The 14,851-nt window shown below is 37.8% G+C and overlaps 1 non-coding gene across 1 annotated transcript; it reads right to left on the reverse strand.

Moving 5' to 3' along the window:
• Positions 1-11,015: 11,015 nt before the first annotated feature.
• LOC118146488 (U6 spliceosomal RNA) lies at positions 11,016-11,122 on the reverse strand. Its single transcript, XR_004732348.1, has one exon. It is a non-coding gene; the product is annotated as a U6 spliceosomal RNA (small nuclear RNA).
• Positions 11,123-14,851: the final 3,729 nt, after the last annotated feature.

Consider the following 14,851-nt stretch of genomic DNA (forward strand, 5'->3'; position numbering starts at 1 on the left):
TCCTAGAGCAAAGCTAAGGAAGTGTTAAGAGGGAAATTTATAGCACTAAATGTCCACATCAAAAAGTTAGAAAGATCTTTCAATTTAACAACCTAACGTCACAACTAGAAATATTAGAGAGCCAAGGGCAAATCAACCCCAAAGGCAGAAGGACACAAGAAATAAACAAAATCAGAGCTGAAATGAAGGATATTGAGACCCAAATAAAACATGCACAAATTCAGAAGATGGTTTTCTGAAAAAATTTATAAAATAGATTGCTAGCTAGACTAATAAAGAAGAAAAGATTCAAATAAATACAATTAGAAACAACAAAGGGATTATTACCATTTATTCCACAGAAATAAAAATAATCATTAGAGAATATTGTGAACAACTCTATGTCAGCAAATTAGAATTTAGAAGAAATGCATAAGTCCTGGAGAGATACTCCCTCTGAAGACTGAGCCTGGAAGAAATTGAATGACCCAAGACAGATACTGCCTCCCAAGACTGAGCCAGGAAGAAATTAAATGAGCTCCAAAATTGAATCAGTAATAAATAAACTACCACACAACAAAACAACAGGACCAGATAGATTCAAAGCCGAATTCTATGAGATGTATGAAGAAGAACTGGTACCACTTTTTCTCCCTAAAACTAGAACCCTTCCTTACACCATATACAAAGAAATTGATTAAACACTTAATTGTAAAACACAAAATTATAAAAATCCTAGAAGACAACCTTGGTAAAATCATTGTGGGTGTAGGAACAGGCAAATATTTTATAATGAAAATGCCAAAAACAATTGCAACACAAGGAAAAATAGACAAATCGCATCTAAAAAAACTAAAGAGTTTCTACATGACAAAGGAAACTATTAATAGAGTAAACACTCTACAGAATGAGAGAAATATTTTGAAAACTATACATTTTGCATGATATGACAAAGATTTGATAGCCAGCAAATATATATTTGAAAAGTTAAAAAAAAGTAAACAACATTATTGAATAATGGGCAAAGAGTATGAAGATATTTTTCACAAGAAGACATATATGTGTCTAACAATTCAAAACCAAAATGAGATACCATCTGACACCAATCAGAATGGCTACTACAAAAAGTCAACAAATAACAGTTGCTGGCAAGGTCTTGGAGAAAAGGGAACACTATTCACTGTTGGTGAGAATGTAAATTAGTTCAACCTTTGCAAAAGACATTTGGAAATTCCTCAAAGGCCTAAAAACAGAACTATCATTTGACCCAGTAATCTCATTATTTAGTATACACTCAAAGGAATACAAATAGTTGTATCATAAAGACACTACAGCAGTAGCTATAATTTAAAAAAAGATGTGGGAGAAGGAATCCAAGATGGCTGAGTAGGAGCAGCTCTGGATGGCAGCTCCCAGCAAGAACACAGAGGGTGAGTAGCTGCTGCATTTCCAGATGAATTCTTATTGCCCACAGACCAGGAGATTCCTGGGTGGAGGAGTTCCATGGGTCTCGAGCACGGCTGTTTTATCTGGCTTGGGAAGTCTCCACGTAAAAAACTCACATGGGTCCATGTGCCCTTTCAGTTAGTGACTGGAGTGCCTGGAAGACAGAGTCACCCATCCAACTAATAAAAAGGTAACTGAAATAGGGAGCCAGACCAGGAGATTCCTGGGTGAAAAACTGCCACTAGTCTCCAGTGCGGCTATTTCAGCAGACACAGCGGGTCTCTGCACAAAATCTCACACAAATCCGGGAACCTTTTAAACTGAGAACTGGAATACCTGGGAGACAGAGTCACCCATTCAACTGAAAAAAAGGGGGGTCTGAGGCAAGGAGCCAGGTGATCAGGCATGGTTGGTCCCACACCCACAAAGACCAGCAATCTATAATGCTCTGGATTGAGTTTTGCGGCAAGCACAGCTTAAGGTGGGATGGTCCAGCTCTGTGGGGGAGGGGCACCTGCCATTACCGAGGCAGTCCACCACTACCAAGGTAGTCCTCCATTGCTGAGGTGGTCCACCATTGTCAAAGCAGTCTGCCATTACAAAGGCAGCCCACAACTGCTGAGGCAGTCCAGCATTACAGAGAGAGTCCACCATTACAGAGGCAGACTGCTGTTGCTGAGACAGTTCTAACTATACCCCTAAAAACAGGACTGCAGGGAAGTTCACATGGCAGCTAGGTGGAGCCCACAGCAGCTCAGCAATGGCTCTTTTGGCAGACTGTGACTAGGCTACCTCCTCACTGTGCAGGGTATGACTGAAAAATGGCAGCAGCATGACAGAAACTTATAAATAAAGCCATACCTTCATGGGACAGAGCACCTGGGGAAAAGTTGTTATGAGTTCTGCTGCAGCAGACTTAAATGTAATTGCCAAGCAGTTCTGAATGGAACAATGGAGCTCACAGTTCAGCACTTGAGCTCCTATAAAGAACAGACTGTCTTCTCAAGCAGCTCCCTGACCCCCGTATATCCAAAGAGTCACTTCATAAAGGAGAGCTCAGGCCAACATCTGGCGGGTATCCTTCTGTGATAAAGATAATAGAAGAAGAAACTGACAGCAACCCTTACTGCTCTGCAGCCAATACAGGTGAGCTCCAGGCAAGCAGGGTCTGGACTGAACCTCCAGCAGTCCTACAGCAGAGGGGCCTGACTGTTAGAGGGAAAATTAAGAAACAGAAAGATATAACTTCATCATCAACAAATAGGACGTCCACTCAGAGACCACATCTGAAAGTCAATAACTACAAAGACCACAGGTAAATAAATTCATGAACACGGGAAGAAACCATTGCAAAAAGGATGAAAACACCCAAAACGAGAACACCTCTCCTTCTCCAAGGGATCACAACTCCTCACCAGCAAAGGAGGAATTGACAGAAACAGATTTCAGAAGGTGAGTACTAAGAAGCTTTTCTGAGCTAAAAGCATATGTTCTAACCCAATGCAAAGAAACTAAGAATGTTGAAAGAAGGTTTGATGAAATGCTAATGAGAATAAACAGCTTAGAGAGGAACATAAATGAATTGATGGAGCTCAAAAATACAACACAAGAACTTCATGAAGCATACATAAGCTTCAACAGCTGAATTGACCAGGCAGAAGAGAGGATATCAGAGGTTGAAGATCAACTCAATGAATTAAAATGAGAAAGCAAGATTAGAGAAAAAAGAGTAAAAAGAAATAAATAATGCCTCTGAGAAATATGAAATTATGTGAAAAGACCTCATCTATGTTTGATAGATGTACCTGAATGTGACAGAGAGAATGAATCCAAGCTGGAAAACACTCTTCAGGATATTATCCAGGAAAACTTCCCCAACATAGAAAGGCAGGCCAATATTCAAGTCCAGGAAATATAGAGAACATCACATAGATATTCCTCAAGAAGAGCAACCCCAAGGCACATAAGTGTCAGATTCGCCAGAGTTGAAACAAAGGAGAAAATGCTAAGGGCAGCCAGAAAAAAAGTTCGGGTTATCCACAAAGGGACACCCATCAGACTCACAGTGGATCTCTCAGCAGAAACTCTACAAGCCAGAAGAGTGTTGGAGCCAATATTCAACATCCTTAAAGAAAAGAAATTTCAGCCTAATATTTCATCCCCAGCCAAACTAAGGTTCATAAGTGAAGGAGAAATAAAATCCTTTATGAACAAGTGATTACTCAGAGATTTCATCACCACCAGGCCTGCTTTACAAGAGCTCCTGAAGGAAGCACTAAACATAGACAAGCAACCATCACCAGCCACTCTAAAAATGTACCAAATGGTAAAGAGCATCAACACAATGAAGAAACTGCATCAACTAACAGGCAAAACAATCAGCTAGCATCAAAATGGCAGGATCAAATTCACGCATAACAATATTAACCCTAAATGTAAATGGGCTTAATGCCCCAATCAAAAGACACAGACTGGAAAATGGGAAAAAAAACAAAATCCATTGGTGTTCTGTATCCAGAAAACACATCTCACATGTGAGGATACACATAGGCTCAAAATAAAGGGAATAATAATGGGAGACATTAACACTCCACTGTCAATATTAAACAGATCAATGAGACACAAAATTAACAAGGATATACAGGACTTGAACTCAGACCTGGAACAAACAAACCTAATTGACATTTACAGAACTTTCCACCCCAAATCTACAGATTATACATTCTTCTCAGCATCACATCACACCTACTCTAAAATTGACCACATAATTGAAAGTAAATCACTCCTCAGCAAATGCAAAAGAAAGGAAATCATAACAGTCTCTCAGACCACAGTGCAATCAAGTTAAAACTCAGAATTCAGAAATTAACTCAGAACTGCACAGCTTCATGGAAACTGAATGATTGGCTCTTGAATGTTGACTGGATAAATGATGAAATGAAGGCAGATATGAATATGTTCTTTGAAACCAACAAAAACAAAGACACAACATATCAGAATCTCGGGAAACATTTAAAGCACAGTGTCTACAGAAAAATGAATAGCAATAAATGCCCACATGAGAAGCAAGGAAAGACCTAAAATCGACACCCTATCATCAAAATTGAAAGAGCTAGAGGAGCAAGATAAAAAAAAAAACTCAAAACCTAGCAGAAGACAAGAAATAACTAAGATCAGAGCAGAACTAAATGAGATAGAGACACAAAAAAAAACTTCAAAAAATCAATAAATCCAGGACATGATTTTTTGAAAAGATCTATAAAATAGACCACTAGCCAGATAAATGAGAAAGAAAAGAGAGAAGAATCAAATAGATGCAATGAAAAATGATAAAGGGGATATCACCGCAGATTCTACAGAAATAGAAAAGATCATCAGAGATGGTTTGTTGTTACTACAAACAACTCTATGCCCATAAACCAGTGAACATGGAAGAAATGGATATATTCCTGGACACTTGTATTCTCCCAAGCCTAAACAAGAAAGAAGATGAAACCCTGAGTAGACCAATAACAAGGGCTGAAGTTCAGGCAGCATTTAACAGCTTACCAACCAAAATAAGCCCAGGTCCCGATGGGTTCACAGCCAAATTCTATCAAATATACAAAGAGGAGCTGGTACCATTCCTTCTGAAACTATTCCAAAGAATCCAAAAGAGGGAATCCTTCCCAAATCATTTTATGAGACCAACATAATCCTGAAACCAAAATCCAGCAGAGACTCAAGAAGAAAAGAAAAGTTTAGGCCAATATCCATAATGAACATAGATGCAAAAATCTACAATAAAATACTGGGAAACCAATTGCAACAGCACATCAAAAAGCTTATCCATCATGATCAAGTAGGCTTCATCCCAGGGATGCAAGGCTGATTCAACATATGCAAGTTTATAAAGGTAATTGACCACATAAACAGAACCAAAGACAAAAACCACATGATTATCTGAATAGAGAGAATGCCTTTGAAAAAACTCAACAGCCCTTTATGCTAAAAACTCTCAATAAATTAGGATTGATGAAACATACCTAAAAATGATAAATGCTATTTATGACAAATCCACAGCCAATATCATGCTAAATGAGCAAAAACTAGAAGCATTCCCTTTGAAATCTGGCACAAGACTAGGATGCCCTCTCTCATCACTCCTATTCAGTATAGTATTGGAAGTTCTAGCCAAAGCAATCAGGCAAGAAAAAGAAATAAAGTGTATTCAATTAGGAAAGAAGGAAGTCAAACTGTCTATTTGCAGACGACATGATTGTATATTTTGAAGACCCCATTATTTCAGCCCGAAATCTCCTGATACTGATAAGTAACTTCGTCAAAGTCTCAGGATACAAAATCAATGTGCAAAAATCTCAGGCATTCCTATAAACCAATAATAGACTTAAAAAGAGCCAAATCAAAAATGAACTGCCATTTACAATTGCTAAAAAGAGAATATAATACCTAGGAATACAACTAACTAAGAACATAAAGGACCTCTTCAAGGAGAACTACAAATCACTGCTCAATGAAATAAGAGGGAACACAAACAGATGGAGAAATCTTCCATGCTAATGGTTAGGAAGAGTCGATATTATGAAAATGGCCATACTGCCCAAAGTAATTTATAGATTCAATGCTATCCCCATTGAGCTACCAATCACCTTCTTCACAAAACTGGAAAAAAGCACCTTAAACTCCATATGGAACCACAAGAGAGCCCGCATAGCCAAGTCAATTCTAAGTGAAAAGAACAAACCTGGAGGCATCATGCTACCTAACTTCAAACTATACTACAAGTCTACAGTAATCAAAACAGCATGGTACTGGTACCAAAACAGAGATGTAGACCAATGGAACAGAACAGAGGCCTCAGAGGCAACACCACACATCTACAACCATCCAATCTTGGACAAACCTGACAAAAACAAGCAATCAGGAAAGGATTCCCTGTTTAATAAATGGTGTTGCTAGCCAGTTTTCCCAACGGCTTGTTTTTGTCAGGTGTATCAAAGATTGTATGGTTGTAGATATGTTGGGTTGCCTCCAATGCCTCTGTTCTGTTCCATTGGTCTCTATCTCTGTTTTGGTACCAGTACCATGCTGCCATGTACAGAAAGCAGAAACTGGACCCTTTCCTGACACCTTACACTAAGATTAACTCCAGATGGATTAAAGACTTAAACATAAGACCTGGCACCATAAAAACCCTAGAAAAAAATCTAGGCAAATCCATTCAGAAGAGAGGAGTAGGCAAGGACTTCATGACCAAAACACCAAAAACCATTGGCAACAAAAGCCAGAATAGACAAATGGGACCTAATCAAACTCCACAGCTTCTGCACGACAAAAGAAAGTCATTAGAGTTAATTGGCAACCAAAAGAATGGGAAAAAATGTTTGCAGTTTACCCATCTGACAAAAAGCTGATATCCAGAATTTACAAAGAACTCAAACAGATTTACCAGAAAAAAAGAAACAAACCCATTCAAAAATGGGCAAAGGATATAAACAGACACTTTACAAAAGAAGACATACATGAGGCCAACAAACATAAGAAAAAATGCTCATCATCACTGGTCCTTAGAGAGATGCAAATCAAAACCACATTGAGATACCATCTCACGCCAGTTAGAATGGCAATCGTTAAAAATCTGGAGACAACAGATGCTGGAGAGGATGAGGAGAAATAGGAACACTTTTACACCACTGGTGGGAGTGTAAATTAGTTCAACCATTGTGGAAGACAGTGTGGCGATTCCTCAAGGACCTAGAAATAGAAATTCCATTTGACCCAGCAATCCCATTACTGGGTATATATCCAAAGGACTATAAATCATTCTACTATAAGGACACATGCACACGAATGTTCATTGCGGCACTGTTTACAATAGCAAAGACCTGGAACCAACCCAAATGCCCATCGACGATAGACTGGATTGGGAAAATGTGGCACATATACACCATGGAATATTATGCAGCAATCAAAAATGATGAGTTCGTGTCCTTTGTAGGGACATGGATGAGTCTAGAGAACATCATTCTCAGCAAACTGACACAAGAACAGAAAATGAAATACTGCATATTCTCACTCATAGGTGGGTGATGAACAATGAGAACACATGGGCACAGGGAAGGGATCACTACACACTGGGTTCTATTGGGGGAATAGGGGAGGGACAGTGGTGGGGGGAGCTGGGGAGGGATAGCATGGTGAGAAATGCCAAATGTGGGTGAAGGGGAGGAAGGCAGCAAAACACAGTGCCACATGTGTACCTATGCATGTATCTTGCATGTTCTGCACATGTACCCCAAAACCTAAAGTGCAATAAAAAATAAATATAAATAAATAAATGGTGTTGGGAAAACTCTCTAGCCATGTGCAGAAAGCAGAAACTGGACCCCTTCCTGACACCTTACACTAATATTAACTACAGAAGGATTAAAAACTTAAACATAAGACCTAATACCATAAGAATCCTAGAAGAAAACCTAGGCCAAACCATTCAGGATGTAGGCATAGGCAAGGACTTCATAACTAAAACACAAAAAGCATTAGCAACAAAAGCCAAAATAGACAAATGGGACCTAATTAAACTCCAGAACTTCTGCACAGCAAAAGAAATGATCATTGAAGTGAACTGGCAATCAATAGAATGGGAAAAAAAATTTTGCCATCTACCCACCTCACAAAGGGCTAATATCCAGAATTTACAAAGAACTAAAACAGATTTACAAGAAAAAAGCAAACAAGCCCATTCAAAAGTGGGTGAAGAGACACTTTTCAAAGGAAGACATATATGAGGCCAACAAACATATTGAAAAAATGCTCATCATCACTGGTCATTAAAGAAATGTAAATCAAAACTACATTGAGATACTATCTCAACAATAAAAGATGCATTTTCAACATTACTTTAAGTATATATATATTTCCTTTCTTTAAAACAAACATAATTTTTAAAAATATTGGAAAACAAACATAATTTTTAAAAAATATTGTAAAAAAAATAAAGATTGTTTATGATTTGAAATTATGGTTACAGTCACGTTGCAGTTTACCATCTGTTTTTGTCCAAAATATAGGTCCAAGTTAGAGCCAGAATTGCAAATAGACAGTAAATGTCTGTGGTCTTGTACAAAGCTCTTCTCAGTTAGACTATACTTAAACATGTAATATATTCAAGTAAAAATTAATGTAGAGTTAAACATGAAAATAAGTATATCATATTAGAACAATGGACCAAAAACCTCATGGCCATCTCCATGAAAAGCCCTTCACAAAATCCAACATCCTTTTATGAAAAAAACACTCAACAAAATAGAAATAGAAAGGAACTTCCCCAACCTGATAAAGTGCATCTATGCAAAACCCACAGCTAACATCACACCTACTGGTGAAAGACCAGAACTTTTCACTTAAGATCAAGAACCAAACAAAGATGTACTGTCAGTTCTAGCCAGAGCAATTAGGCAAGAAAAATAAATAAAAGGTATCCAGATAGGAAAAAAAAAGATACAACTATTTTTATTATCAGATGATGTACTCATATGTAGAAAATCCTAAGGAATCCACTAAAACACTGTTAGAATTAATAAATGACTTCAGCAAGTTTGCAATGTACAAGATCTGTTGTATTTTTATAATCAACCATTAACAATCCAAAAATGAAATCAAGAAAATATTCCATTTATGATAGCATGAAAATGAAGCAAGTACTTAGGAATAAATTTAACAACATGCAAGACTTATATATTGAAAATTACAAAACATTGTTGAAATATTTGAAGACCTAAATGAATGGAAAGACATCCTGTATTCATAAAATGAAAGACTTAGCATTGCTCAATTGGCAATTATTTTTGTAAAGCTGTCTGTAGATTAAGTACAATCTCTATAGAATTCAAGCTGTCTATTTTTGCAGAAATTAATAGGGAACCCACAATAGCCAAAATAAATTCTTTAAAGATTTCTGATTTCAAAACTTACTACAGAGCTATAATAACCAAAATGTTGTGATACAGGCATGAAAACAGACATAAAGACAAGTGGGATAGAATACAGAGCCCCAAAATAAAACCTCATATATATGATCAAATAATTTTTAACAACGATGCCAAGACAATGGAGAAGTAACAGTGTTGGAGAAACCGGATATTCACAAGCCAAAGAATGAAGTTGGACCCTTACCTTGCACCATGTATAAAAGGTAACTCAAAATGGATCAAAGACCTACACAGAAGACCTAAAACTATAAAACTCATAAAAAATTGTAGAGGAAAGGCTTCACATCATTGGGTCTGGCAATGATTTCTTGGATATGATACCACAGGTACAGGTAAGAAAAAAAAAAGATAAATTGGAATTAAAAACTTTTTTGCATCAAAGGGCAATATCAGTAGAGTAAAAAGGCAACCTACAGAATAGGAGAAAATATTTGCAAATCACATATATAATAAGAGTTTAATAACCAGAATACATAGAGAACAAAAATTCAACAACAAAAATTCAAAAATGGCATTTCTCTAAAGAAAATGTACAAATGGCCAATAAGCACATGAAAAGATGCTCAACATCATTAGGAATATTCACATCAAAACCATAAGGTGTAGGATAGGCGTGGTGACGCATGCCTGTAATCCCAACACTTTGGGAGGCCAAGGTGGGAAGACTGCTTGAGGCCAGGAGTTCAAGCCCAGCCTAGTCAATGGCGCAAGACTCCTGTCTCTATTTTAAATATATATACATATTTAACTATAAGGTACCACTACACTCACTAGGATTGACAATTGGAAAAGAAAGAAAGAAAGAAAGAAAGAAAGAAAGAAAGAAAGAAAGAAAGAAAGAAAGAAAGAAAGAAAGAAAAAAAAAAGAAAGAAGGAAGGAAGGAAGGAAGGAAGGAAGGAAGGAAGGAAGGAAGAAAGAAAGAAAGAAAACTAGTGTTGACAAGGATGTGGGAAATTGAAGCCCTAAGCATTGCTGGTAGGAACTTAAATTGGTACAACCCCTGTAGGAAACAACTGGAATGTCCTCCAAATGCTAAACCTTGGAGTTACCATATGAACCAACAAACCACCACTAGGTATATACCGAAGAGAAGTAAAAACATACACTCAAAAAAAATTATTTTTGGATTAAAAAATTTTGTCCGAATGCTTGTAACAGCATTATTCATAAGAGCCAAAAAATGTAAACAAACCAGATGTTCATTAACTGATGAATAAACAAAATGTGGTATATACATACAATGGAATATTAATCAGTTATAAAAAAGAAATAAAATATCCATGCATGTTACAACACAGATAACCTTGAAATCATTATGCTAAGTGAAAGAAGCCAGACACAAAAGGCCATGTATTCTATGATTTCATTATATAAAATGTCCAGCATGGGCAAATCCTTAGGGACAGAGGTAGACTAGTAGTTATCAGGGTGTATGTGAGAGGGACTGGGGGAGTTGGGTGGTGGCCACCATGTACAGGGTTACATGTTTTCGGATGTGATGTACATTTTCTAAAATTGATTATGGTGATGGTTACATAACTCTGTGAATATACTAAAACCAGTAAATTGTATGCTTTATTTTTTGTTCTTGTTTCTTTAAAAACACAGAATGCTTCACAAATTTATATGTCATCCTTGCACAGGGGCCATGCTAATCTTCTCTGTGTTATTCCAATTTTAGTATACATGCAGCTGAAGTGAGCACAAATTGTATACTTTAAACTGTACACTTTAGAAAGTGAAAAAAAATTGAGGCAGGGTCTCACTCTGTCACCCAGGCTGGAGTACAGTGGCACAATCATAGCTCACTGCAGCCTCAAACTCCTGGGCTCAGGTGATTCTTCCACCTCAGCCTTGAAAAGTGCTGGGATTATAGATGCGAGCTACTGTGCCCAACGTAGAAAATAAATGTTATGGTATGTGAATTATATCTCAGTTTAAAAAAGAATGGACATAGGAGAGAGATCCAAGATGGCTGATTACTAGCAGCTCAGGATGGTAGCTCCCAGTGAAAGTGCGAAGAATGAGAGGATGCCACACTTTCAGATGAATTTTCGTTGCTCACGGACCAGGAGATTCCCAGTGAAGGAGGCCCACAGGTCACCAGCGTGACTCTTGTGGCTGGTGCAGCAGTTTTGCCAGCGCCCCAGCATGGTGGCTCTTGGTGCAGAGTAAATGGGACTGGGTCCCCTTTTGGTCGATGTTTGAAAATACGAGAAGGCAGAGTCACCTATTCAGGTGATTGAAAAAGGGACTCAAGAAGGAAGCCAGACCGGAGATTCCTGGGCAGAAAAGCACCACGAATCTTAATGCTTCTGTTTCAGCCAGCTCAGTGGGTTGCTCAGATTCCAGTGCTGGGATTCAACAAATTGGACATCCACTCAGAGACCTAATTTGAAAGTCGGTAATTACAAAGACAACAGGTGGATAAATTTACAGTGATGGGAAGAAACCAGTGTATAAAGGCTGAGAATACCCAAAATCAGAATGCCTCTCCCTCTGCAGGGGATCACAGTTCCTCATCAACAAGTGAACAAGGCTTGATGGAGAAGGAGTGCGTTCCAATAACAGAATTAGGCTTCAGAAGGTGGATAATAAGAAACTTCTGTGAGTTAAAAAAACATTTTCTAGCCCAATGCAAAGAAACTAAGAACCTTGAAAAACGGTTTGATGAAATCCTAACGAGAATAGACAATCTAGAGAGGAATATAAGTGAATTAATGGAACCGAAGAATACAATACAAGAACTCGGTGAAGTATGCAGAGGTTTTAACAGTCGAATTGATCAAGCAGAAGAAAGGATATCAGAGGTTGAAGACCAACTTAATGAAATGAAATGAGAAGACAAGATTAGAGAAGAAAGAGTAAAAAGGAATAAGCAAAGTCTCCAAGAAATATGGGACTATGTGAAAAGACCTAATTTATGTTTGATAGGTGTACCTGAATGTCATGAAGAGAATGAATCCAAGCTGGAAAATATTCTTCAGGATATTACTCAGAAAAGCTTTCCTAACCTAGTAAGGCAGGACAATACTCAACTCCAGGTAATACAGAGAACACCACAAAGATATTCCGCAAGTAGAGCAACCCCAAGACATGTAATCATTATATTCACCAGGGTTGAAATAAACGAGAAAATTTTAAGGGCAGCTAGAGAGAAAGGTCAGGTTACCCATAAAAGGAAGCCTATTAGACTCACAGCAGATTTCTCAGCTGAAACCCGCAAACTAGAAGAGAGTAGTGGTCAATATTCAATATCCTCAAAGAAAAGAATTTTCAACCAGAATCTCATATCCAGCCAAATTAAGCTTCATAAATGAAGGAAAAATAAAATTTTCACAAACAAGCAAGCACTCAGAGATTTCATCACCACCAGGCCTGCTTTACAAGAGCTTCTGAAAGAAGCACTATACACAGAAAAAAACAACCAGTATCAGTCATCCCAAAAAGTTACCAAAAGGTAAAGAGTATCTCCATAATGAAGAATTTATATCAACTAATGGGAAAAATAGCCAGCTAACATTAAATGACAATATTAAACTCACAAATATCAATATTAATCCTAAATTTAAATGGATTAAATGCCCCAATCAAAGACACAGACAGGCAAATTGAATAAAAAGTCAAAACCAATCGGTACACTGTATCCAGATCCATCTCATAAGCAAGGACAAACAAAGACTCAAAACAGAGGGTTGGTGGAAGACTCACCAATCAAATGGAGAGCAGAAGAAAAGCAAAACAAAACAGGAGTTGTAATTTTTGTCTCTGACAAAATAGACTTTAATAGTAACAAAGACTAAAAGAAATAAAGAAGGACATTACACAATGGTAAAAGGATCAATGCAACAACAGGAGTCAATGATTATAAATATACATGCACCCAATATAGAAACATGCAGATACATAAGACAAGTTCTTAATGACTTATAAAGAGACTTGGACTCTTGCACAATAATAGCGGGAGATGTTGACACCACATTGTTAATATTCGACAGATCAATGAGAGAAAATTAACATCTATGATTTGAACTAAGACCTGGAACAAGTAAACTCAGTGAATATTTATAGAATTCTTCACCCCAGGTCCACAGAACATACATTTTTTTCAGTATCACATTACACCTGTTTTGAAAGTGACCACATAATTAGAAGTAAATCACTCTTCAGCATTTGCATAGCATTTCACAGACTTAAATGAAATACTGTTTGGCTGTTTGTTTGTTATTTTCTTTTCTTATTCCTTCCTGTCTCTGCCGTTAAGCACAATTATCGGCATAAAAGAGGTTTTTAATACCTATTTTTAGATTGCATTCCAGCCTGGGTAATAGAGCAAGACTCCTGTTCTCTCTCCCACTTTCTCTTTCTCTTGCTTTCTTTCAAAAAGAAAAAAAAAAGGAATGGACATAAATAGCTCAGCAATGTTTTAGCATGAAATAATTTAACTCTGAGACTGTTCTGACATCTTGATGGCATGTGACGATAGTGCCAAAATGGAAGGGATGTGAGTATTAACAGAGAAAAACTGTTTCCTCTACAGTCACAACACTTCTGACACCAAATGTGTGGGGTTTTTCCACACCAACAATCTATTTGCCATCTCTCCTGATACCAACTGGGTGTCTTATGACACGGTTCTGACATTTTCTACCTGAAGCTAGCGTCAGACACCAGGGTACAGTGCCACAGGACTGCTCCCACTTCAGACACTAATCACAAGTCCTGGGCTTTTGGTATTTCTGACCAAATTGGCTACAAACTGGAGGTCCTTGTGACTCTTCTGAGGTTCAATCATTTGCTCTAATGGGCTCACAAAACTCAGGGAACCACTTTACTTACTATTTTCTTTTTATTATGGTGGGCATCACACCAAAGGGTGCAAGTTGCAGGTTATAAAAACAAAGTAAAAGTTTTCATAGCCTGAAATCGTTGGAAATATGACTAAGTCTCCTCATTGAGCTTCTAGGATCAAAGGCCGCAGAATTCTTCCTCTTGCCAATGTTGAAATCATGATGATGATAAGATGGCTGACTATTGAGGGTTGAATGTATAGTAAACATTTATGTGCCTTTCCTTGTTTTAATTTCCCCACCATCACTGTGACATACCCATAGTTGTTTAGAACTTACCCAAGGTCATGAAGCAAGTCAGCAACTGCTCTGGGCTGCAATCACACATACATGTGAGTCCCAAGACCCCACTCTACTTCTACCCCAGGGGAGCTGCCCCCAGGAGCTCATAGCACTTGAGATCCTAACCACACCAGTAAGGGAGGCAGTGGAGTATGGAAGCAGTGCCCTGGACTGGGATTCAGAGTCCCTGAGACCTGGTCCACCTTTGCCAGTAATCGGCTCTGTGACCTTGGGCAAGAAGCTTGACCTCTCAGAGGCATGGTTTTCTGATGTGTAAAGTATGGAAAATTTATCACAGCTAT

The sequence above is a fragment of the Callithrix jacchus genome, chromosome 12, assembly GCF_049354715.1.
Source record: "Callithrix jacchus isolate 240 chromosome 12, calJac240_pri, whole genome shotgun sequence".
Lineage (NCBI taxonomy): Eukaryota > Metazoa > Chordata > Mammalia > Primates > Cebidae > Callithrix > Callithrix jacchus.